The sequence below is a fragment of the Oreochromis aureus genome, linkage group 3, assembly GCF_013358895.1.
Source record: "Oreochromis aureus strain Israel breed Guangdong linkage group 3, ZZ_aureus, whole genome shotgun sequence".
Classification (NCBI taxonomy): domain Eukaryota; kingdom Metazoa; phylum Chordata; class Actinopteri; order Cichliformes; family Cichlidae; genus Oreochromis; species Oreochromis aureus.
The window spans coordinates 115,163,675-115,189,529 of record NC_052944.1 but is presented as its reverse complement, the minus strand read 5'-3'; the positions used below and the strand labels follow the sequence as shown (position 1 = coordinate 115,189,529).

At 39.1% G+C, this 25,855-nt stretch overlaps 1 long non-coding RNA gene and 1 pseudogene across 3 annotated transcripts; one reads left to right on the top strand and one right to left on the bottom strand.

The window, feature by feature from the left end:
• Positions 1–25,855, top strand: part of LOC120435089 — a 123,767-nt pseudogene that overhangs the window by 70,854 nt on the left and 27,058 nt on the right.
• LOC120437918 lies at positions 15,873–20,550 on the bottom strand. 3 transcript variants are annotated; one of them, XR_005611498.1, is made up of 8 exons: positions 20,493–20,550; positions 18,449–18,626; positions 17,877–18,350; positions 17,635–17,759; positions 17,244–17,379; positions 16,985–17,085; positions 16,693–16,793; positions 15,873–16,550 (listed from the first exon to the last, which is right to left on the bottom strand). It is a non-coding gene; the product is annotated as an uncharacterized LOC120437918 (long non-coding RNA). The 3 variants fall into 3 exon arrangements; XR_005611497.1 differs by lacking the exon at positions 20,493–20,550 and having other exon boundaries at positions 16,985–17,088; positions 18,449–18,980; XR_005611496.1 differs by lacking the exon at positions 20,493–20,550 and having other exon boundaries at positions 18,449–18,979.

The following is a 25,855-nucleotide window of genomic DNA, read 5'->3' as shown; positions in this document are numbered from 1 at the left end:
TTACTTTGAAGGTCCGTGTCTGTTTTCAGTGTGTTCAGTTTACTTTTCCCCTGTCTCGTCAGGTCTGATTACTTCCAGCTGTGCCCTCCTTTTGTGTCTCATTCCCTCGTTATCCTTCTGTGTATTTTAACCTCGTGTCTGCCTCTGTTAGTTGCTGGTTCGTCTGCGTTGTTACCCTCCATGTTCTCGTGTGTTCTCTCTGCATCGTCGTTTCATGTTTCAGGTTTGTTTTTGCTTAGCTTTTCCCAGGTTAGTTTACTCTTAGGTTTTGGTTTTTTGTCCACCTTATCTCCGTTTGTGTCACTCTTGGGTTAATAAAGCTCACTCACCACTTAAGCAGTCTGCATCTTGGGTCCATTTATATTTACACACGGCCTGCCTCGGCACCCCGTGACAGAACGAACCAGCCAGCATGGACCCAGCGGCTTGCAATCCGTCTGAGGAGCTTAAGGATGACATCGTTTATAATGTGGAGAATCTTCTCGGTCTGTGGCTGGAACACCCCCCGGAAGAGCTTCGCCGCGCAGTGGCAAGCCGGCTACAACGGCTCTTTTCCGGCCTGCCATGGCTATTGGAGTCGCTTCCCCCGACCATGCAGGCCTTTCTCCACCTCACGCCACCTCAAGTTCAGTGTAAAGTGCTTGTAGAAAGAATAACTGTAAGTGCAGCAGGTAAAACAGGGACAGCTAAGCAGAGGAAGGAATTGCAGTTAGCAGTCGCTAAGTTGTGGAACAACACCGTAGAAAAGCATTAGAAAGAGCAAGAATGTTAGCAGAAAGAAGAGCCAGAGAAGAGCGTGAGTGAGCAGAGGCAGAGGTGGAGGAGAGACTAAAGGCTGAGTATGGAGAGTCATTAGGAGCAGCGTTGAGTCCAAAACAGACTAGGCAGGAGAGGAGACAGAAAGGAAAGAAAGTGAACATAAACGTTGCAATCACATATCCATCCCTGACACAACAGAAAAAAAAAAAAAAAACATATCGTGTTTAAGTCTGCCTTGAAAGAGGATGAAATACACTGCAAAGTTTTATTGGGCAGCACGTGGTGTGTGGATCGTTGACGAATGAAGTGAAATTGTGCTCTAAGCAGAAGTGACTGTGAGTGTGTCTGACGTCACGGTGTGTGTGAAAAGGTATCCAGCTGGGGCAGACGTGATTCTGCAGGTCACCTGCCCAGTGGACAAAGAAATAACATAGTTGTGTGGATGAATGATAGCACGAAGAGTGTTTGAAGGTGTTTCTCAGCCTGAAACAACTGTAATGCTACTTTCTGTTTATGAGAGAGAGAGAGAGAGAGAGAGAGAGATGTGTGTGTTGTTTTAAGCAGTGATGAGAATCTGATTGGATGAATGTTTGAGATTAAACTGGCTGTTGATTTGTCTTTTGTTACTAAGTTGAGCCTGCCAATTGGGTTGGTACGATTTATCCCCCTGGCATGAAAAACGTGTCATGACTTAAACAAGGCCTTTTCTTTCCCTTTCTTTCCTTTATTTGCTTTCCTTTATTTTTATTTTGTTACTTTCATGGTGCACTGAAAGTTTTGGTTGATGATCTCTGTTTGAGCAGATATGCACGATTAGAACAGAAGCGCTATACGACTCGTCGTCGAGAAAACTGTTGCAAAAGTGAGTTTCTCCAAAAATTAAAATGGGCTTGGGAGAAAGCCACTTATTTGGGACAATCAGAAAACAAGTCCCTGCCAAAAAGGATTCAGCGACGTAATCCAGTCTAAATTCTTTTTTTTCTTTTTTTTTGAAATGACGTCATTGCTGGCAGTAGAAACTTATTGTGTCACGAGAGGTTCTGCTGTCAGCAAATAAAAAAAAAAATGAGTGGAAAAATTGACTGACTGACAAAAGCTGACAAGACTGACTGACTTAACACCATTGTGTGAAGTTAACCCCCACCTGACAAAGGTGTGGCTGTATCTCTGTGTGTGTCTCTATTGCAGGAGCAGAAGGAGACCACAGGAGGAAACTTGGGTCACATGACTATGTGAACTCTGAAAATTTAACCTTTTTAATTTAAAATTCTCTGTGCCTGTCAATTTACCATGGGTTTGTTATTAACTACTTTGTGTTGCTCACATAGATTAATGTGAGAAAGAGTGTATACAAATGCGCAGCGCTAACATTTACCTTTCTTTTCACAGCAGATGGTTAATCATGTGATTTGATCATGTGATTTATAGCAGGACACAACTTAATGATGTTTTTCTATCACAGGATTACTGAGATTTTGTGTGAAGAAAACTGTGGTTACAGGCTGTGTGTTGGTGATTAAATTACACTGTGTTGTGGAGAAAATATGAATGTTACAAGGGAGAAGTGAATACAGTGTGACACTGTGTTTGAAACCAGTGTTACTTCTTTTTACAGCAGAGTGTTAACTTTATGACCTTCTTGATCTCTGGAATCTGGATGGCCGGCACCTGACCACCAGGATGAACGTGTGTTTGGCTAATGTTTGTTTTTCTTTAAGAGTGCTTGTAAAGGATTCAGCACAGACAGACAAGTGACAGTTGAACAGATGTGCAGTGGTTACAGAATAGTTGAATATGGGGCTCATTAGCTGGCCACTATTGAGCTCACAGTGATAAAATGAGTGGAGTGACATTGCTTAAGGAAAGTCACCGATTAAATTGTGGAATTAATTGGGATGGTTCATGATTTGGGACAAATTATGAGAATAATAGTGATTTAATGATTGGAGAAAACTTGCACATTATATTAGTCTTTTATGCTGAATACTTTATTACTCTTATCTATCTATCTATCTGATCTATAGTTGGTTGAAAATGTGAAGTTTGATTTAAAGACTTTGTCTTCCAGGATACAGGCTCCAGGTGGAGCTGGGAGTTAAACAAGCTAAACATTTAATTGCTGACTGATGTTTTTACACAGGGTTACAGGTTGGAGTGAAGCTGCTCCAAGGGACAAACCCTGGAGATTGTTTTAGGGAGACTGTGCAACATTCTTGTACATGTCTCATTGGGGAGTTGACACATGGCGGAAGCCATGTGGGGAGAGGAGTGTTATTTTAATTTGCAGATGTCGTGAGGTGCCATGACGAGAAGGAGTGACTGAGGGGATCGTCCATAAGATGGAAGCTGAGGCCTGGAGAGAGGCTTCAGAAAGATCGGAGATCACCTTCAGCACAGAGAACTGTGCTACTGAGCTTCCAGGAGATCGTCATGAGGAGACTCTGCACTGCGAAATCTTAAATGAGATAAAAGAGTTTCGACGTTGACGTTGAGGAAGACAACTAAGGTGTACGACGTGCTCTGCCTTTAAAATCTTCAGCAACATTGAATCATGAGAACCTGAGGGAGCGTGCCAAGCTCCAAAAAGTGACAGCACAGAGGAGGTCCAGCGATGGACTTGTGGTTCTGTGAACAGCACAAATGCCAGGTGACTGTGAAATAACTAACAGCACTTTTTCACAAGTGAAGCCAGTAACTTACTATCCTAAAAGATTAGCTCTAGTTGCTTGTGCTTTACCTCCATGCGTGAGATCAGTATGTGCAGCAGCTTAAGTTGTACAATGTTTCAGGAAATAGTTTATTTCACCTTTTGACATTGTTAGTTCCACACGAGGTAGATGTCTACTACTGCAGACTAAAATTACATTTCCGTCACCTACAAGACACTTGTCTTTAATGTTACTGTTACTCTCACAACCACATATAACCAAAAAGTGGTGCACAATTCTGAATCTGTCAAACCCTTTTGCCAACGAAAGAAGAGGGCACTTCTCATGAGTGTAGAGACCACGTAGAGGAGTGCAAGCCGAGGGATGACTTAATAGATGGGCCACTTGGTGAGGGAAAGGTTTGGTTGTTGATGGTTTGAGTTTTACAACAGTAGAGGGACAGACTAAAACAGGTTTTACTGTAGTAGATAGTGAGAAAGTTATCTGTGCAGGACAACTAGCATGTTTCATATTTGCTTGAGCAGCAGAGATGCTAGCTTTAACGGAAGCGTGTAAAGCTGCAGAGAAATAAGATGTGACAATATACACTGATAGCTAGCATGCATTTGCTACATTACATTTCTTTGTGGTGCAGTGGGTGAGACGAGGTGTGACAGCCTCTACAGGGAAACCTGTAGAACACGCCAAACTTTTGCAAAATCTGCTGGAGGCAGAGTTTTTACCCAGTAGGATTGCCGTTTGTAAATGTGTAGCACACATGTGAGGGGAAAGATCCAGTTGCATTAGGGAATGCTTTTGCAGATAAGATCGCGAAAGAGGCAACTTTAGGAGAACATGGTGTTAACGTTTTAGCAGTGCAACGCCAGCGGACGTTGGCTATTATGCGGGATGCACTGCCAGACATATATGGCCCCTCACCTACTGCAGGGAAAAAAATGTGATTCACAGTAGGAGCGAGCTTGTAGGATGGTGTTTGTTATCTCTGTGATAAACCAATACTGCCTTAGAATTTGTATAAGACTGCTGCTATTTTGCGCCATGGGCTTTGCAATGTCGCAACAGGAGGGAGATAATGAGTAGTTTATACTTTAAGATTAAATACTGTGGAATTACAGGGATTATTTTACATAACCATCATCTTTATCATTGCATTAATTATCATTTCATCCAAGCATTTATTGAAGTTGCTGGCATTATGTTATAATTTGTATTACAGGTGTTATAATAATCAAATATTAACATGTTTATTACAGGTGCAGTTAGAACCACTTTAAATCGTTGAGTTAAATCTATAATCTTAAAAGCTTATATGCTGAGTATATTGTTACAATAAAATAGTAGCTGAGCAGAGGCCTGAATGTATTCAGCAATCCTGTAGCACTAGAGTCTACCCAACAACAGGTGACAAGAAGGAGGGGACCAGCCCATGGGGACCCAGAGGCCTGGGACTATCGCCTTATTTGGAAGAAGATGCCAGAAAGAGGAACTCTTGTGTCTGCATTTATCTCTTAGAATAGATCATTATCTGTAGAGGAGGCAAACAATGTTCTTAAGATGCAAATTATGTGCTTGTAAACGCATGAGGGGGCGTCATAATACCCTGATATTATAAAAGCAATCTGAAGTGTATTTTTGGGTGGAGATCCACGCCAATGGTGTGCAGTAATGGTCTCCCCGCACGTGTGTTCATTAAAATCAACTGTTTGACCAACTCGCTTACACTATGGTTGTTTTGTTCTCACCCTCAATATTCTGATCACGCGACAGTTCATGGTGACCCCGACGTGATATTGAGGAGTGGATTTTGGAAGTGTGGTGGAGAAATTCGGGGTCCGAGGTGGTCAGACGGGCAGTCATGATCCGGCAATCGAACTGAGTGGACAGGCGCCTTTATAAAAGAGGTAGGCACAGGCCTGTTGATTTTATCCGAAGTGTGCTGAATTGGATGATAAAATTAAATGTCTATTCAGTAAAAATTGCCGGTGAATGTCTGTTTTGATTTTGGTGAAAATCTCATGAGAATTGAAGTTGAAGTAATGATAATGAAATGTTGAAAGTGACAGTACTGAGTAAAGAGAATTTAAAGCAGTTGGACTGCTAAGTGAATTTAGAATAATAGGTAATTGGTTGTTTTGTGGTTTATACTCCCAATTGGTTATAAGGTTGGACCTGCGTCGGTCATACACTTGTTCTGAGGTGTTGATTGTTGTTTCAAAGTATTACAAATTTCTGTAGAACGGCAGTTGGACTGCTAAGAAGTGCATTGTCCAGAGGTAACGCTTGCCGAGGGTGCGGACGCGTGCCTTCGTCCTCTACGAGGGATAGTCAGTTGGTCACTGTGGAGCTTGGGGCACTCCAGAATAACTAGTGGTTGGACCACTTTACCGTTTAGAACGGTATTTGCGCTTTTTTGGGTAGTAAAGCTTGGAGCTTGGGCGTAGGACGCTTTTAAATTGTGTTAGGGACCTTAGGGATTCGACCAGCTACAGTTTGGAACTGATACTGTGTAATTGATAATAAAAAACTTGGAGTTTGTCCCTTGGAGGGTTAATTTAAATTTGTCAAAATTCTGTAGGTTGTGCAATCTCAGGCCTGATAATTGTTGTTATTGTAATTAAAAGACTGTGTGTGTGTGAAAATGCAAATGAGGCAGCTGCAAAGTCCCTAGAGTTTTAGGAAGTTTATAGAGACTGTTACACATTGCTGAATGCCTGCAGTTAAGACGCTGGGTTTGTTTATTACAATACTGTAAGTAAAGTTTTTATTTCTTGCCATGACTGTATGACTTTTTAGCTGGGTTTTGAGATAAAATACATAAACTGTGATACTTAGGACCGTTATTTGGGGTCTGAAAACTGAAATTGAACTGAATAATTTCATTAATAAATATGTCTGTAAGTGATGTCTCGTTTGGTGTGTTCAAGTAAGATGTTTTAGGATTTTTAGATGGGTTTTGTTTCAGTTTGAGATAATATACACAGTTACATTTGGTGTTTCTAATGTATAGTTGTTGACTTTGAGTGATAAATATAGGTGTAAGTCATTTGACTTTTGTTGGGCAGAGGAGGACTTTAGAAGATTGTAAGTGGTTTTTTTAGTCCGATAATATATAAGTAGTTAGATTTGACAGACTTTTTACATTTTGGTTTTATGTTAATATAGGTTGCAACGGGCACAGAGGAAACACAGCACAACATCTTAAGGGTTTAAAATAATAATAAATAAATGAATAAATACAGGAAGGTCTCTTAAGGGTTTTTGTGTGTGCTTTTAGGGATAGTTTTTGTGGGTTTTTAGGGGGAGTGTGTGTTTGTGTGTGTCAAACGGGAGGTCTGAATACAGCTAGTGAGCTGGTGACAGACGCTGTAATATGTAAACAGAGGAATTAGAGACTAGAATGTCCTAGAAAACAATAAAATGCAAATTAGCAAGCTGTGAACGGGTTAAACCACGGTTGGTTTCACAAGTACTGCTGCAAACATTGTTGAATGCGTGTGTTTAAGACGCCATTTGTGTTTATTAGAGGACATGAATAAATAAATACAGTTTTGAGTTGCTGTAGTGGATGTATAGTAATAGACTGAATTTTGAGATATATATATATATATATATATATATATATATATATATATATATGAGTGCACTGTATATACCGAAGACTAAAATAATACTTTCAGTAGCAACTTGTTTTCAGAAATAAAGGCTGTGGTGTTTTATCTTTTTCAGTTATGCGTGTGCTGTGAGAATGATTAGAGGTTTCAATTGTTCTTATTTCACTTCCTCTTTCTGAGTTTGAAAAGCATGCCTGTAAAATACTCTTAGGAAAGCGTATTTTGAGGGATTTTAACCGTCTGAATGCTGTGAGCACTGGATCTGAGTGATTCTGTGTGATTTGTACGAAATAAAATACAAAATAATAACACTAGGGAGGTTTATAGTAGAATGAGTGAAAAAGTGGAAGTTTGAGAAAAAAGGCAGTGTGTGTGTGAGACGATTATGAAAGTATTGTGTGAATGATGTCACAAAAGCTGACAAATGCAAAAAACTTGGTATATTTAAAAGTGTGTGTGTGTGTGTGTGTGTGTGTGTGTGTGTGTGTGTGTGTGTGTGTGTGAGAAGAGGGTGTATTGTTTTTAGATGAAGACTTAGTAAAACTAAAGAGGGTTTGTAGACTGTAAATATGAAAAAACAAGTGTTTGATTAATCTGTAGAAACAGGAAAGAGAAACAGGAAATACTGTGCTGCTGTGTGTGTGACTGATGATGTCAGGGGAGCACCCAGAGAAATAGACAGAGTTAAATTCTAAGAAGATGAAGCGAATGCATGTTTTAAGAAAAAGTAATAAAATTATATTAATTACATGTTTTAGAAAGGAGAAAGACCGAGAGAAATAAATACATGAACTAACAATTACATTAATGAATTGAAAACGTACGTACACGAATTGTTACATGTGAAATTATTGTTGGAAAGTTTAATACACACATGAAATAAAGAAAGCAGTTTACACTCCTTTAATTTCCAGAACCAGTGTGTCCCCTAGACCTGATAACACCCTTGCCCAGTTGGCCCCTGTATCAGGCGGGCATGGAAGGCTGGACAGCCCATGACGGGTAAGATCCCACCTCGAAACCCTGGGACAACCTAAGGCAAGGCGCAGTCACGATTGCTTGAACCTGTGTCCCTAAGTGAGCTTGGAGTCACTGGAAGAGATGGGACTTGAAAGGTAATGCCGCTGGGCACAGGCGGAGGGGAAATGTCATTAACAATGACCAGTGATGAGCCAAAGAGAGAAAACACACCCCGTCAAAAGGAGTTTGAAACACTGGAAAAGAAACATTTACAAGATCACAAAGATCACGAAGAAACATTTATAAAAATCACACATACAAACAGAAAATGCACTAACCTTACAGAAATAAGCTCATGAAGCTTGATGCATAGATAGTGATTAAAACCTGGCTAAGAACACAAACATATGTAATTAAATCAGCTTGCTAATTTCATGAGTGTTAAAATAGTGTGAATGTTGAAGAAAATACACTTAAAACACACTTGGATAAAATAGAGTTGTGGAATAACTCAAAAGTAGCTGTATGACAAGGGAGTGAGTTATGGAAAACAAAAAAAAACAAAAGAGAAGTGATTAAAGTAGTTTTTATAAGAGTGACTTAGGAGTGCTCTTGCACTGATTGATCAAAGCAAGTGATTAGTATAGAAAGAAAATGAAAGTAATTGAATAATGTGATAAGGTTTAAACATGTATTTCTCTTGCCAAGTTAACTTGTTGAGATGTCACTCAGTATGTAAGTTAGCTGGAGTGAGCAGTGACAGAGGAGCTTCCTGTGTGTGTGATTGAGGCCTTGAGGAAAGGAAGCAAAGTAGGCAGTTCAGAGGTGCAGATTTGGACAAGAAATTTATACTTTAGTGATGATACATTGTTGTAATGGGTTTATATCTTAGGCTGAGTTTGAGCCTGAGACATTGTTGTGTGTAAAACGGTGCAGCTTTGACGAGGTTTTCAGTGCACTGAACGGGTGAAATTTAAGATTGTTTAAGATTTTTGAGGTTGTTGTTTTTATTTTAATAGAGGGAGTTTTAATAAACATGGACATGTCTGAGAGGGGCCCAAAATTTTTGTAGTAGTGCACTCAGAAAAAACCTGACAGGTGATTTTGTTTTGTACTTTGATGAGCTAATAATCAGCTCTCTTTTTTTCTCATTTTTGTTCTGAAGCAGGCCTGGAAGAGAGTGAACTAACAGCGCTGACAAAATTTCCGGACAAACAAATATGAGGTGACTTTTCCAGATTTCAGCGAGCCAATCCAGACAAAAGCATAAAGAACTATTTTCTAAAAAAGAGAAAACAAAACAAGTGAATGATCTCATTTTCTTGATGTGGAGAATCTGATTATTCGTGCGGGAGTCTCGAATATTGGAAATATGATGTGTGAATGCATGTGAATGTGTGTGACTGGACCAAAGAGAGGATGAATAAATGTGGACAAACAATTTACCATGCCAGCAAGAGAAAGGGGGATGCTTTGTTTTGCTTTGTTTTGCTTTTGCCATGAGCAGGAGGAGTGGAAGACTTAATTCTGGGGATGCTGATGTTTGCTTGGAGGGAATTTTTTTTATTTACTGGGGTTGGATTATGTTATTACATTATAAAATGCTAAATGCTAAGAGGGAAACATTTTTTGATATAACTCATGTTACCACTAACTGAAGGAACACATGATTGATGACTGTTCTGTTTTAAGTTTTCTTTGTTGTAACACAGCTTGGATCATAAAGGGGGAGTGTTGAATGTGAAATGTAAAGTATAGGTTTTGTTTCCAGGAAATTCCAAGGATCCAGAGTTTGATGGAGCAAGGAGTTTGAGAAGATTTGACATAATGATTAAATTGATTTCATTCCTTAAGCACAGGTTTTCAGGGCCGGAGCAGAGAGGAGGATTGCTGAGCTGTTCTGAGAGATGATATGACTAACCTTTTTCCTTTAATTTGTTAAGCTTGGGTGAAGCATTTAGAGTTTTTTGCCACATGAGATGTGTCAAAAAAGAGAGGGATTTAAGGTTTAATTTGTTTAATTTGAAATGGGTTTTAGTATGATTTTATAACTAGTGGGGTTTTGTTGATAATTTAGATATGGTAAAACTGAGGCAGAAATTGTTATTTTTAAATAAAGTTATTTTTAAATTAAAATGAACTGAATTCGGTTTAGAAGATAAAATGCGGTGTTAATGAGAAGTTGTACACCAAATTTAAAGGGAAATTGCGGGACATTTTTGAATAAAAGATATGCTTTGGGGAAAATAAGTGAAGATTTTAGGAGTAAATGGGTGATTTCTTCTTGATTTTTAGGATAAGTTGTTATAATGTAGGCTTTAGAAACAGATATTAAACAGATTTATTTCTAGGGTAGAGGAGAGTTTTTTATGAGGATGTTAAGTCTTACTGACCCAAATGAATAGCATTGAAGATTACATACACAGGAATGATTTCATACACATTGCATTTTGTGCTTATTAAAGAAATGTTGCTCAAGTCAATAACTGAAGGTCAAAAGCTTTGGTTGGCGTTATGTCCAAGCAATTTATTGTGCAAGATGGCATTGAAGGCTGCGCACGCTTACAGACATATAGAGTTCATCAACACATATGACAGTATTGATTTGAGGCCAAGGGCCTGAAATTCCTTTAGCTTTTAACTGTATAGCTCTTAACTTGTAGGGATGGCGTGGAGTGTAATGAATGAATGCAAAAATGCTTACAGACACAAACATGACATAGATTTATTTTATAGGGTAAAGGTGGAACACATGTTGCTTTGTTTCTGCCTAGCAACTACTGAGACGGTGAAACAAAATGTTGTAGATAATGGAAACTTGTCTAACTGGCATTAACAGTAACTTTTGCATGTTATGTATATGCTTGAAGCAAAAAGAGGCATAAATCCTGATAGAAATTTTGAAGTGTGCTTTCTAGCAGAGATTTAGGCTGACATGGGGATGGTGTATATTTTACCCTGGGTGTGTTTATTAGAACTAAAAGCGTTGCTCACACACATAACGAGTATTGAGATTAAGTAAAGTTTATATAAAGGATAGAGCCCAGAACATGATATTGTGAACCAACTTTGAATAATTAAAGGAACCTTAGATGAACACAGTAGATTAGTGAGGTGTAGCAGGGAGAAGCTGTTTGTTTTCTATCCCTTACAGGAGAAGATTTCCACAAGAGAGGGACCCAGAAGAGGAGCAGAGACCACTTAAGCATGAAGGTGTTTTCAAGTGGGAGCTGGGGTTTTATTACTGGACCACCTAGATGACATGAGGTTGTTGTCTAATTTGCTGAGTCAGGGGACGGCTAGAGAGGGTCAGAGCGAAGGCAGTGGACCTGGGAATGGTGGTTTCGGGGCCCATGATGCTATTAATGGATCTAGAGGTGACAGAGTGGCTCGAGGAGTGACACAAGAAAATGGTGTAGTGACGTCTCTGGAAGAGACGTCAAGAGAGGGAATTGTGGAATTACAGGGATTATTTTACATAACCATCATCTTTATCATTGCATTAATTATCATTTCATCAAAGCATTTATTGAAGCTGTTGGCATTATGTTATAATTTGTATTACAGGGGTTATAATAATCAAATATTAACATGTTTATTACAGGTGCAGTTAGAACCACTTTAAATCGTTGAGTTAAATCTATAATCTTAAAAGCTTATATGCTGAGTATATTGTTACAATAAAATAGTAGCTGAGCAAAGGCCTGAATGTATTCAGCTTCTTGTTGCATTTGAGTTTGCCTAGTAACAGGTGACAGAGGGACGACAAGTCCATGGGGACCTCAAAGGCCTGAGATCATCGCTATATTTGGAAAGAGGATGCCAGAAAGGGGAACTTCTGTGTCTGCATTTATCTCTTAGAATAGATCATTATCTGTAGAAGAGGCAAACAATGTTCTTAAGATGCAAATTATGTGCTTGTAAACGCAAGAGGGGGCGTTATAATACCCTGATGGTATAAAAGCAATCTGAAGTGTATTTTTGGGTGGAGATCCACGCTAATTGTGTGCAGTAATGGTCTCCCCGCACGTGTGCTCATTAAAATCAACTGTTTGACCAACTCGCTTACACTATGGTTGTTTTGTTCTCACCCTCAATATTCTGATCACGCAACAGACGTCTTTTGAGTGTCTAGTTGAATTAATTCTACTGGCTCTGATGGTCATTTGTGATTATGGACATATTTTTCATGTACATCAACCATTTAGTAAATTCTATCTATTTAGTAATATCTGTCAGCTATAAAATATAAATATAAAAATATCTAAATATCTCCTGCCCTTTATATTTTAATGATGTAAGACCAGACGTCTGTTATCGTGTTACATTAGCATTCCTCACATATGAATGAGATGCTGTACAGTACAATCCTACTGACACAGCAGAGGGATAACGACGGCTATTCAACATCGTTACACGACACATTTGAGCTGCATGATGCAGACAAAGTGACTAAATCATCTTTTTGTGGTCTATTGTCTTCAAACCAGCAGACAAAGCTGATGGCAGAAGATGTTTGGAGAAGAACTTCAGGCCGTCTACTGACAAGGTATTTTTTTCTTGTTATCAAAAGACATTTGGAGTGACGGCTTCTACAACTGTGCTGAAGTAAAGCTTACAGTCTAAGAAGTCACAGTGTAGATATTCAGCACAAAGAGAAAAGCTCACTTGTTTGAATTTATTTACAATCATAGTTTTATAAATTCTGACTGTAAACAGCTTTTACAGCTTTGATATTGTTTGACACTCGATATCAGGTATTTGATATTGATACACTGACCAGTGTCACTTTAACTAACACATTCATTATTTAGATCCAACGTTTCTAAGAGAAATAACTGAATGTAAAAAGTGGCAGCACTCAGACCAGGTTTAATTGATAGAGATATATGCATGCATTATGAAATTTATGTATCTCAGATCATTGTTATTCATCTAGTCCTGGCAGACACCCCCCCCCCTTCCTCCCAAGTTAACTGCAACCCAAAAGAACTAGTGGGGCTATTTACACACTCACAACCAGTGTGGGGTAAAAAGAGCCATCAAAAACCTGTCAGCCTGCACAGATACAGATGTGCTAGAAGCTATAAGACTTAGAAGCTCTGCTTATGGAGAAACCCTTGGAGAAACTTTCTAAGCCTAACAGAGGACAGGTACTCCTGCCCAAATAACATGATATAACCTCACATACAGCCCAGACATAAAGTGAACCCAGTCATTTAGTTAAAGACAGCATGGGACCAAATGCCAGCCTGCACCAACCTGACATTTCTTCCTCCTGAATTAAATGAATGAATGGATGAAATTTAAATGACTATAAACCTAAAGCCACTAGTTCCCACACTGGAGTTCCCTGACACTGTGTTAACTGTACTGTAACAGGCTAAGCTACCTGAGAGACTGCATTGAACGATTGTTTCTATCTTAATGGTTTCAGCTCAGATGTTCTGCTTTTTCCTTTCAGTATATCAAAGCAGCTCGTGCTCTGTCTGCTTCCATTCTGATGGCAAGAAGAAGAAGAAGAAGAATGCTTCAGTGAAGTGGCGTTCATGGTCTCAGTGGACAGTCATGGTCACACACTGCATGTGGTTTTAAAAGCAACATGTCTGTTCACCACAACAATGGAGATGTGTAATATCAGTGCAGCTACGGTTTGTTCTTGAACATCAGTTCTGTTTTCTACTTTGACCACTTAGACCAAAAAAGTGTTGTTTTCAGATTCTTTCTTATAAATCTGTAAAGCACCTGCTCATTTTTTATTACAATTAGTTTCACATAAATGTTAGTGTTTCCTTTATGATCTTTTAATGCTTACACTACACTGTACACGTCTACATTAGAGACATTTCTGTTACCTATGTATGAGACTGGGCTGCTTTACTACAATTTGGAAATGGATGCAAAATCACACGGATCGTGCTATTGTTTGTTTTTTAATATGATGGACTGAACACAGGAGGTATCTGACTAAGCAAAGATGAATCTGATCCCATTTCTACCTGTCTCTACTGTTTCAACTGTAACTGTCAGGATATATATTTATTCCAGCTCTCATAGGGCAAAGGAATGACTCAGACTTGTCAAATGTTCTTTGACTTGATACACAATGTGAAGTTCACAATTTTCTTACAAATAAAACTATAATGACAAACATGAACAGCTGTGCTTATTTCTGAGACATGATTTTTTTTTAATGTGTTCATATTTAGACATCTGTATGCTGAAACTGTAATGGTGAACCTGAGGTGATGGTCAACAGAAGGCAAATATATATAAATATAAAACAATATTGAAGTAATGTCTTTACCCTGTGCAGCGTGTGGACGCTGTGCACACAATCACCTTATTCACTGTAGTAAACGTGCACCGCTAGCTCACGTGACTGACTGTCTCCATGGTTACATCGTATATTATTAGCTATGTAAACAGCTTCCAAAGATACCGCCATAGCTCTCTGCAGCTGTAACACTTTAACACTTTACAAATCATTTCACGTTTTTGAAAGTTATGAAGAAAGAATATGTTTTTAAGGTCATGCTAGGCGGTTGCTATGGTGGTTGCTGTGGACTAGGGTGGACCGCGTCCGATTCCTGTTATTAGCTGTCCGCCGTAGGAAGGCTGCGTTCCATTTAGAAGTAGCGACAGTCTGCCGTAACTCGAACTCAAACCCCGCTTTGTTCTTTAATTAAAGGCATTTTATAGCTGTTCATGACACACACGCACACACACATAAAGCACTTTGCCTCACCATGAGAATGCAACTCATGGTGAATGCAACAAGGATAGAAAAATGAAGCAACCAGAGATTTAATGATGAAGACTCTGGGTTCTGTAGTTCACGTTGTACAGTCCTGAATGACTCTCTGCACATCCATATAATTTATTGAAGAGGAGTTTAGAATGCACTTTAAATTTAGACTGTTGCTGTTTAATTTTTTACATTGTTACTGTGTTATGTCATGAATAAGGTTCACCTGCCAGGGGTTTGATGGATCAGCTGGACAATACAGTCAAAGACAGACTTCATCCATCATATGCAAGAATCCTAGTTGGATTTTTGTTTTCACTCATATTTTAGAACCAAATATTGAAAACAACTCTGACAGACTGGATACCTGGTCAGGGTGTACATTACCTTTCCCTCAAGCATCCCAGGACAGAGCCCTGGCCCACCATGAGCCTGGGTGTATACATGGTTATAATATAAAATGACTGATACTGAATATGAATATTTCATGAAAATCAAATTATAATATGAATTCCTAGGTGTTTGTTATATCCAGCAAGAGATTGATTACATATGTCTGAATTGTTAACCCTAACCCTAGCTCAACAGACCACAATGCCCTGGACTGTCAGTATTATTACATGCTGTGTATTACAAGTAGGTTTGATCACAGTTTATGTTGTAAAAGGAATATTGAAAAAAAGATCAACATTGTGATATTATTTCTTCCAAACTGACCAGAAACATGCTTGTCAGACTCTCACAGCACAGGATCAGACTCACTGTGCATGACGGCTCAGGCCAATAATGTCTGTTAGATTGTCAGTTGTTTAGTGCTTCTGTACAGTTAGGGTCACCGTCTCTGTGTCAGTATAATTAATATGCAGAAAACACTAAAAGTTGATTGTCTTCCAATATTCTAGCATAATTAAAAAACTTTGACTTTGTTAGTACATATTGTTACAGTCCTAATGCCAGTATGATTCTTCATAACTCCTGCTTTGAAATACTGAGCTTTAAAATTGACCTGATGAAAGATAATTTACAGTGGCAGTCTGTCAGGATAATTCTGACTATAAGATCACTGTATTAATCTGAATCCTTTTGAAATGTGCTGTGAATGAATGCTGATGCGATTCACTGTGGGAAAGCTGTTAATAAATGAATCTGTGACACATGCAACACATTCACAGAGGAAGAGGACACAAAGGGAGGACACGCAGAGGCTGTGTTAAAGTCAGAAATCCAAATCTTTAGTCAAAAACAGGCGGCGGTTACAAACAGGAAGACAAGCAGTCCATCAAACAGTCTACAGGGTCAAACATACAGAGAATTCAAACAGCAGTAAAAAAATAACTGGACACTGAAAAACTTAAAGCAATGTGTGATGCAATAAAAGGAAGCAGCGCAGTATATTCACTGAATTATCATCAATTACAAAAGAGAAAAACAACGATTTCTAAGGTTTATTTTCTAAATGCAGTTAAGAGTGTGGCTGGTAAAGATGGAAACATACAGAATGTAAATTGTGTGAGTTTGGTGAACTTTATTAGTAACAAATGAGGTAAAACAAAACAACCCAAAACAGACAAAACACAGAAAGAGGCTCTCAGTATTCATTAATAATTAGAAAGCATCTAAACATTCTGGTCGTGGATTTTTACAGTCTTAGTTCCGATTATAATCATCATGATCAATGGTGATCCTGAGGTGGGCGGGGCCGTCTCTGGTGATGTCACCATGAAGGAACAGCGTCTGGCACGTGTTGGTGAAACATCCCAGTACACTGGTGTAGTTTCCTCTCCAGCTGGTTGACGTTTGACACTTCAACATTAAGGGGAAGAAGAAGAAACAGTGTTAGGTCAGGTGACCACATGGTTTCTAAAATAACTGACAGGAAGTAACCAGGCCGTTAGAAATGGATATCATGTTTTTAAAGTTACTGTAGTTAGGTAACTCTACTTACCAAAAGCAAAGCTGCTGAATGTTGCAGGAACTGCTCATGTTTGGTGATCATTCAGTGCTGCTCCTGCAGGTTAGACAGTCCAACAGTGATATCCTGCCCATCTGAGAGTTTGAAAACACACATGCAAAGATTTATTTTGTGTTACAGTCAAAGTTGGATGTTCGTTTTTGTCCTTTAAAAATGTTTATGCATTTGAAAGCACTAACATTTAAGGATGACTCTGATCGTCTCTCTCTAAGAGTGTCTCCTTTAAAGGGGAGACAAGTGTATCCACTGATCCATGTCACTTTACCTGGATGATGACTCCTCTCTCCCTCACTCAGAAACTGGAGATTTACTTAGATCATTACAAAAACATCAAAAACTTCTCCCTTTGATTCCATTTCTCCATTCCTGCTGAACATCAGGAAACAAATATCTCAATAAATCACAGTAAAATGTAAAGCACATATTTTCTCTGCTTTGTCTAACCTCTGCAGAGCCTCTGTCAAGAAAAACAAATCTGTAAGCATAAAACAAATATACATTTCATAACACGTCACTGGACAAACCTCGGTCAGTTGATTTCCTCTGTGCAGTGCAGACGAGCATCAGCCAGTAAGTCAAGGTGGTGAGATGGACTGGTGTCCTTTGTGACTCTGCTAGTTCTTCTGAGGAAACACCACCGTCTCTCCACACCATCACCATCTGTGAGCATAGATCAGTAGCATAGATCAGAATATATATATATATATATATATTTCATTTAACAATTGCAACTGAAAGAAATTAAATATTGAACAAAAATATATTGTCACATTCTGCATTCTCAAATACAAATTTCGCAAAGTAAATTTTTAATTAACAGAAAAAATATGAATTACAAAAAATAATTGTATATTATTAAAATATTATGCAACCGTGACCAAAGTCAGAATCATCATTACAGTATTGTGGACTTACTGCTTGTATAATAGTGATAAACTTCAGGGGAGATCATGATGACAGAAAACTGTAAACAACACTCTGAAGTCTGAAGCTTCTTTTCTTGTTTCTGTGACCTCAGCACGCTGACAGACTTGAAGTTGCTAAAGATTTTAAAAAGTGATAATTACAGGGAAGAAACTTCTCTTTTTCATCGCTTTAATCAAACATTTGATGCCTCAGCTGTCTCGGTCCTATAGCATTCTGCAACTACAACTAACCTAAGGAGGCTTGGATTTGGCTGCAGGTGCCCCTGTACATCCTTCTCAGCAGCACACATGTGGGTACCATTTAATCACACTTCTTCCTGAGCTTTGCTTCATCACAAGACTAAAGGTGGCATCCCGTGTCACAGTCTTATCATCATCCAATTGGAGAAGAAACATTTACAGGTCTCCTGGTTTTGTTTCCTGATCCTGCAAAAAGACTGAGGACAACAAAGCCCAGAGAACACGAGATACACAACATCCAACATTCAGACTCAACAGCCTCCATAAATGAAGAGCACCAGGTTGGTCCAGTTATACTAGATATGAGCATACTTCACATTACTGTGTATGAATAATAAGCAAGAGACAAACTTTGAAGATGCACAGCATGATGTCCCATCATCAGACTGTAAACAAACATCCACCAGGCTTCTTTGTTGCCAGAGGTAATGATTCTCCCATCAGGGATCAGTAGAGTGTATTAACCTGTGGTATAAGCAGCAGTCACTGAAATGTTACTGTTTCAGATAAGAAATCTAGCACATAAAACCCAGGGTGGGAGGGATCTCTGCAAACTGACTTACCTCTGCAAGTGTGAGGCTCAACAAAAATCTGACTCTCCAGTCACAGACAAACAAAAAAACTCCAGCTGGGAGATAGAAAACGCTGCCTGGGTCTTGCTGGATGTTGCTGGTCAGAGTCCACACATTAGCAGAGTGCTGCTTGGTCCCACTGACCCCTGTGGACAGTGACTGTGGAGAACTGTTCTGGCAAACGGAAAAGAGAATTAAAATGACAAAAAGCCAAACAGGATTTCCACAAAGACTCTCTTAGAATCAGCAATCAGAAAATCATTGGTTCATATTACAATTAAATATGACCAGGCTCCTTAAATGTACGCAGTTAAGATCTGATTTCATTTACATCCTTCACACAGCACATTTGTCCAGGCTGTCAGGTAAACATAGAATTAATCTCAGGTAACATGACTCAGAGTAGAGATTCAGTAAGAAAGATTGCCAGCTCTAATATTATTACCACACCAACAGCTCAGATTTCTAGAAGTATTTAAACAAATGTCAGTCTATCCATTCATTTTCTTCTGAATATTCAATTCAGGTTCACAGTGGGAGGGTGGGGGGGGGTATCATGGAATTTTGTAAATAAAGTCTGCAACACAGAAAGAGCTGTGATCAAGCTATTTATTACTGCGCGCACGAGAGCCAACACACATCAAACATCACAGTTCAGTCATGTCAGCTCTGCCACAGAAGTGGTGCTCCTACTCCTTTATGCACTCCAAGACAGAGGGAGGAAGTTACAAACTGATCGTACCACACTTCACGCGTCTCGCTATGAAACCTAACAGATCAATGGTTAAGCTGTTTTGTGCCCTTGGCATTATCAGCACCTGTAAAGGGAGTTGTTTTCTCAAACTGCTGATGCTGAAGTAAGTTCATCTAGTTTTAGAAACTTTCACTGAATAGTCTATAACAGTGTCACAATTAAGCATATGCATAAGCACTTAAATACTTTAAATGAGAATAATAGAAAATTTCTATTACAGGAGCCAGAGCCTGTCCCAGTAGTCACAGGTAGAGCACACCTGGACAGGTCACCAGTCTGTCAGAGGACTAACAGAGAGACACAGACATCAGAGTAACACATCTATTTAAAATTAATGTAAGCTTGCTGCAGCTGTATGTATGAACATGTGTTCCTGTGCTCACAGTCCACCTCTCAGGAACCTGCAGTTCATTTTAAGTCTACTTTAAACAGACCTCACAAAAGGCTGATGTGGCTGGATCAGTAGTCTGATTTAAGTACGATACCTTTGGCCAGGGATTAATCTGGTACATTGCTTCACTGGAGTCTTACATATTATCCCCACACCTGAATAAAAAATATTGATATTTACAAATAACAGATTCAGCTGATGCAGCCTGACTCAATCTGATTCCAGATGTTCAGCACACACAGAGACACAGAGGGACTGTTTAAAGTTTAGTGTTAACCTGAGTCACTGATCATTTACAGTATTACAGTCTGGCAGTCTTTGCATGATGTCCACGTCACTGTAAGCTTCTAGCTGACTCTCAGGTGTGACAGGTGTGCCAGCAGGAAAGAGTCATAATAACCTGCATCCTGAGGTTTGTCATGCAGGATTAAAGGAGCCAGGCTTTGTTCACACAGCTAGGATTGTATTTTACACTGACCCTGGGTCAGTATAAGTATCATACAGTTTAAACGAAGCACTGAAACGTGCACATATTTATTACAGATGCATTGAAGCTAATCGAGATATTTACTGTCAATCTGTGGCTGCGATTAATCACTTTACTGGAAACTTTATTAACTAGTAACTTCATCAGTCATGACAGAAGCTAATATTTCTGTGCTAACATCGTTTAAACAGTAACAGCTTTACTCCAATATAAGCTAACGTTTACACCGTAACTTTAAGCTAGCACCATAAAGACGGTAAAACACGTAATAATATCTACAAATGCATCTTAAAGCTGTTATATTAGCACTCGCTGTATTACTAACATAAGCACATTAACATTATTGACACTCGCTGACTTTTAATAGTCATTTTATAAATGCTGTCCGTTTAAATGGTCTTACCTGTAACACTGCTGTATCCACCGGATTCCAGCCAGAGTGGATTCTGGAGTCTTCCACGCTCCTGTTACTGATCCTCCATCTGGATGGATGATAACAACCTTCTGAACAATCTAGCAGGTGGATGGCCCACATCTATGGGACTGATTTCTGCTAATAACGCCCATTGTATGGACTGATAACAGCCGAAGCGGGTGAATAAAGTCACCGTGTCGCTAGCAGTGTTGCCAACTCCTCAGTAAGGAAAATCGCTATTGGCTGTCCTAAAAGTCGCTAGAAGTCGCCAAATGACGTCATCACCTAATTTGCATAATTGGTCACGCTAATATAATTGTAACCTATGTTGTTGGAGAGAAAATAACATCGTGGAAGAGACATAAAGTGAGTAAAAACGTCCTAAATGCATTTAGAGTTTATTTAGAACTACAATTAAATTTCTTTTAGCAATTATTGTTTTTTAATGTCACAATCCAACCCTGCTACTTTATCCGGGCTTGGACCGGCAAAAGTGACCGAAATAGGCACTCTGGTGGAGTTACTTTGTGTTTGTGTGTGTTTATAAGTAGTTTTAAACCTTGTGATCCACAAAACAGCATAAGAGTAAAAGATTAAAGAAGAACTGACTGCGTTACAGCACCCGCTGCTTGTTGAGAGTAAAAGCGATACGCGCTTTCACGTCTTTTAGCGACTTTTATAGAAAAAAAAGTCGCTAGGGGGTCTGAAAACTCGCTAAATATAGCGACAAAGTCGCTAAGTTGGCAACACTGGTCGCTAGCTGTGCCATTACCCAGCATACACCTCTCCCTCCATAAATGCAATAAACGATACAAAAGTAATGGCCTATAATTAATTTATCTACTGTATCTGCTGTTTCTCAGGTAGTTGTTTACATTATATAATATATTGTGTTCAGTACACGTCACTACAATGTGATTTCGGAAATATATAAATATACGGACAACAGGCTCTTCCGCGGAAATCTCTTGTCGTCAATAAACAACGTTTAGGGAGCTCTATAGTATTCAATGAGAGGACCCTGCACGTCAATTCTCGACGCGAGGGGGGTACCCTGCGCGTCGATAAGTGAAGCAGAGGGAGCCTGACCATGCGTCACACATTTGGCGAGTTGGGAGTGAGAACGTGTTGAAGGCTGACGTGAGGTCCAACATTAGGAGTACAGAACACTTTCCCGCATCGTTTTGCATCAGGATGTCACTGGAAACTCTAAGAAGGGCTGTTTCAGTAGAATGAGCTCTACGAAAGCCAGACTGAAATTTGTCAAAGAGATTATGTTTGTCTAAAACTGCTGTAAGCTGCTTAGCCACAACCTTCTCTAATATCTTAGCAATTAACGGTATTTTTGAGATTGGTCTGTAATTGCTAGTGAGAGATGGGTCCAGCATAGGCTTTTTTAACAGGGGGTGTATAACAGCAGTTTTAAAATAAGCAGTTTTAAAATAAGCAGGGACATGTAACGCTGTCTTCAGAGTCACATCTGTGAAACTAAAGCTCTGTTTCATAATGAGACTCAGCCTGAAACTGGAACAGGTAAAAGGTCCAAGAAAGAAATGAAAAAAACAACCCACAGGGATGGGAGCACTTCTAGACGGCTGTGAAATTGCATGAAGGATTCTGACCTCTGACCACCTTCACCTACTCTATCTCTGCTCTGCTTCTGGTTTCACAACACCATTTCTTCACATGTCAGCTGGAAATCTCCCTTTAAAGAGCTGCTCTCACGATTGATTGATCACATTTATACTGTTGGCTTGTGATAACTCTGAAATTGAAACATTCACAGTAACACATCATGGTTCCATCTTTTTGTGCTGTGACAATTGCAGCTGTTAATGAGTAGATGAATCATGTTAATCTGTTGAAAACTGTGATCTTTACATTAACAAACCAACTAATTTGGAAAAACATCAAAATAATGAAGTTCGTTTCCGGATCAGCTGGTCAGAACTGTGGTAAAAACACTGCCCCCCCCCCCAATACTTTCCCTGTGAATAAACAGTGAGATATAAGCAGAAATTGTCGCCAAATAGTCAAGGTGTTACCTCTGTTTTAGGGAACACATATAGCCCTGATATCTAGTGATGTGAGAGGTCAGTGTTGTACAAATTAATGCCACAGGTTTAATGTTCAAAGGTAAGAAAGAATCTCACACTGTTCACATGACACTTCCTGTGTCGTTTCCGGTCTGCCACTCACTGTCTCGAGCCTTCATTTAAATGGAAAAACGTGCGTCGTGGTAGAAAATCATAATTTGGGTCCAAAAGAAATGGAGCTGACACATCATGGCTGTGATGACAGCAGCATCGACAAACACAAACTAAACACAGCAAACTTTCGAAAGCTTGTGGCATTTACAAATGACAGACTAAGTGTTTCTAAAATCCAGACTCCATTTCCACTGTTGCTTATGACCAACTTCTTCATAAACATCTCTGGGTTTTTCTTTCCTGCTTAAAGTTTCACTTCACTTTCTTGAACTTAGTGTCATATGATCGTCTCCACCACAAATCTTCATAGTTCAGAGTAGCAAACTCACAGCTGGACTGTTAAACGCTCTTCCACCTTTTAGTGTGAGTATAATTCTGGTATCAGAACAGGAGCAGAGCTATGTTTTTTTTAAATTTATGTTTTCATGAAAATGTTAGAAGCAGTTTATCATTTATTTGTTCTGAAAGAGTCTGTAAAAGGTGCACCTGCTTATGTAACTTAAAACACCTTCTCCCTGTGCTTTTCTTCTCTGGTCTCTTTATGGTCTTCTGCTTTATTTTAATGTTTCTTGCATGATTCTGGTTTTTGACCCAGAATTTTGTGGTTTTAACTCATGTTTGTTTAATGTTTTGGAATTTCATGTATTAGTTCCTGTTTTTGGTTATGGTTTGAGTTTTTATTTTATGAGATCTCAGATTTCATGAGATCACAATGTTTCTGTGTTTGGTCCTTCTTTTTTATTTTGGTTGGTTTTCAGTTCTTCTAGTATTTATATTGTCAGATTTTCTTAGTTTCAGTGATCAGCTGTAATAATTTCCTTGTGTCAACCTGCCTTTCATTTTGTCTGGGTAACTCTCCATCACCATGTCTGGTGTGTTGGTGTTTATTGTGTTAGTCCCCCATCTCATGTTACGTATTGCTTTGCTTCCCTTAGTTTGTAAGTGTATTCCGTTCAATTTTGTTCCCCAGGTGTCCCCACTCTGCCCTTACCTCATGTATGTGTTTAAGTTGTATGATTACTTTGTTCCTTATGTTCTCTTTCAAATTTTTATTTTTACATCTTTTTACATCTTACATTTAAAACATTTGAGAAGAAAACACATTTCTCTCAGTTGTTAGTTTATTCTTTAAAGGTTTGACCTGTTTCTGTAACTTAAAGCACTGAAAATTCCTCCAGCGCATTTCTTCTTTGCTCTCTTTAAGTTCTGCTGATTTATTTGAATATTTAACCTTTTCACCGATGCACTCACTTCAACCCAGAGGTCACCTCACACTTTCTCCTTGTCGTGTTAGCTGGACAAGGTGGTAAAAATTCCCTCATGATTTCATTTTATCTTCATTTGAAGTCATATTTTCAATGAAAGCTTTTAACAGCTTTATCATTTGAAAGTAAGTGATGTACAAACAGAGCGAGTATTTCTGAGGCCACTGAGAGAAAAGAGGAGCACAAACACTGACTGTGAGCTCACACACACACACACACACACACACACACACACACACACACACACACACATTTACACTCTCTTTCTTTGCTTTCTTTCTCTTGACAGAGAAAACACACTTCCTGCTGCTGATGTTTCACAATAAAATGGATGTTAGTCCAATACCTCAGACATGACCTCTGCAGCTCTCAGTTGATGTGCACATGAATGATTTGTGTTTCCTCTGCAGGTGAAGGTAGAAAGTGTGTGTGAGCTGAATTGAGCAGCATGGATCAGTGTGAGGACAGAGAGGAGGAGTCCCTCCTCTAAAACCACTCTGTGTGGGGAACATGAGAGCCAGACCAAAGCTCAGAGGTGAGATGACCATCTCTAACTGTCCATGACTCTTCTCCATGTCACAGCTCAGCACTCACATCACTGCTCCATCATTATTCACAGGAACCCACCGGACCTCCACCCAGCTCTGTGTCCTTACAGAGTGACGAGTCTAAAGTTGACCCTATTAATTTTAAAGTCCATCAGGCATCTGCTGCAGAGAGGTGAGCTGTTAGTAATAATTGATGTTGTATAAAAAATAAATTTGGTACTTCCATTGTCCAGCTGTGCTGATGCATGTGTGCAGTACTGTGGAAAAGTCTTGAGCCACCCTTCATTACATTATCTAGCCAGATTCTTACTCTGGATGGCATTACCTTGGCCTCCAGTAACACTGTGATGAACCTTGGAGTCATTTTGACCAAGACATGTCCTTCAATGCACATATTAAACAAATATGTAAGACAGCTTTCTTCAATTTGCTCAACATCTCCAAAATTCAAAATATCCTGTCTCAGAGTGACGCTGAAAAACTAGTTCATGCATTTATTACTTCTAGGCTGGACTACTGTAATTCATTATTATCAGGATGTCCTAAAACTCCCTGAAAAGCTTTAATATTAGTGTAATTTAATAGAAGTAGATGAAACCGTTATGAAGTTCTTTTCTTCTAGACTGAGTTTGTTCAGGTGAATTGATGAAGCTTTTTCACAGTAAAGATTTTAATAGTGATGACAAGAACAGCTGCTGCCGTTTTGGATGCTAGAAACACATTTTCTTCTCTTTGCTCTTCACCATTTGAATATAGACAGACTCCACATTAACTATGACAGCATTATAGATGCTGCCTCGTTATCAGTTCTTGTGTGCAGCCCCAGTGAAAAACTGGGGTTGTGTGACTTTTCGCCATCATACTTTCTATTTTAAGTCACAAAAGTGGGTGAAAAACTCAATTTTTACGTGGTGACAACTGTGAGCTACAGAAAAGTGAATAAAAGAAAGCATCAGCGTACAACATCAGCACTCATGATCTTTGATTATAGGGTTATTCATTGCTGCAGTCTGAGTACAGACACAAAGTTCATATATTTGGTTCAATTCAATTCAATTTTATTTATATAGCGCCAAATCACAACAAAAGTCGCCTCAAGGCACCTCATAGGTACAGAGAAAAACCCAGCAATCAGATGACCGTCTATGAGCAAGCACTTTGGGGACAGTGGGAAGGAAAAACTCTGTTTTAACAGGAAGAAACCTCCGGCAGAACCAGGCTCAGGGAGGGGCGGGGCCATCTGCTGCAACCAGTTGGGGTGAGAGAAGAAAAAAACAGGATAAAGACATGCTGTGGAAGAGAGACAAAGATTAGTAACAGGTACGATT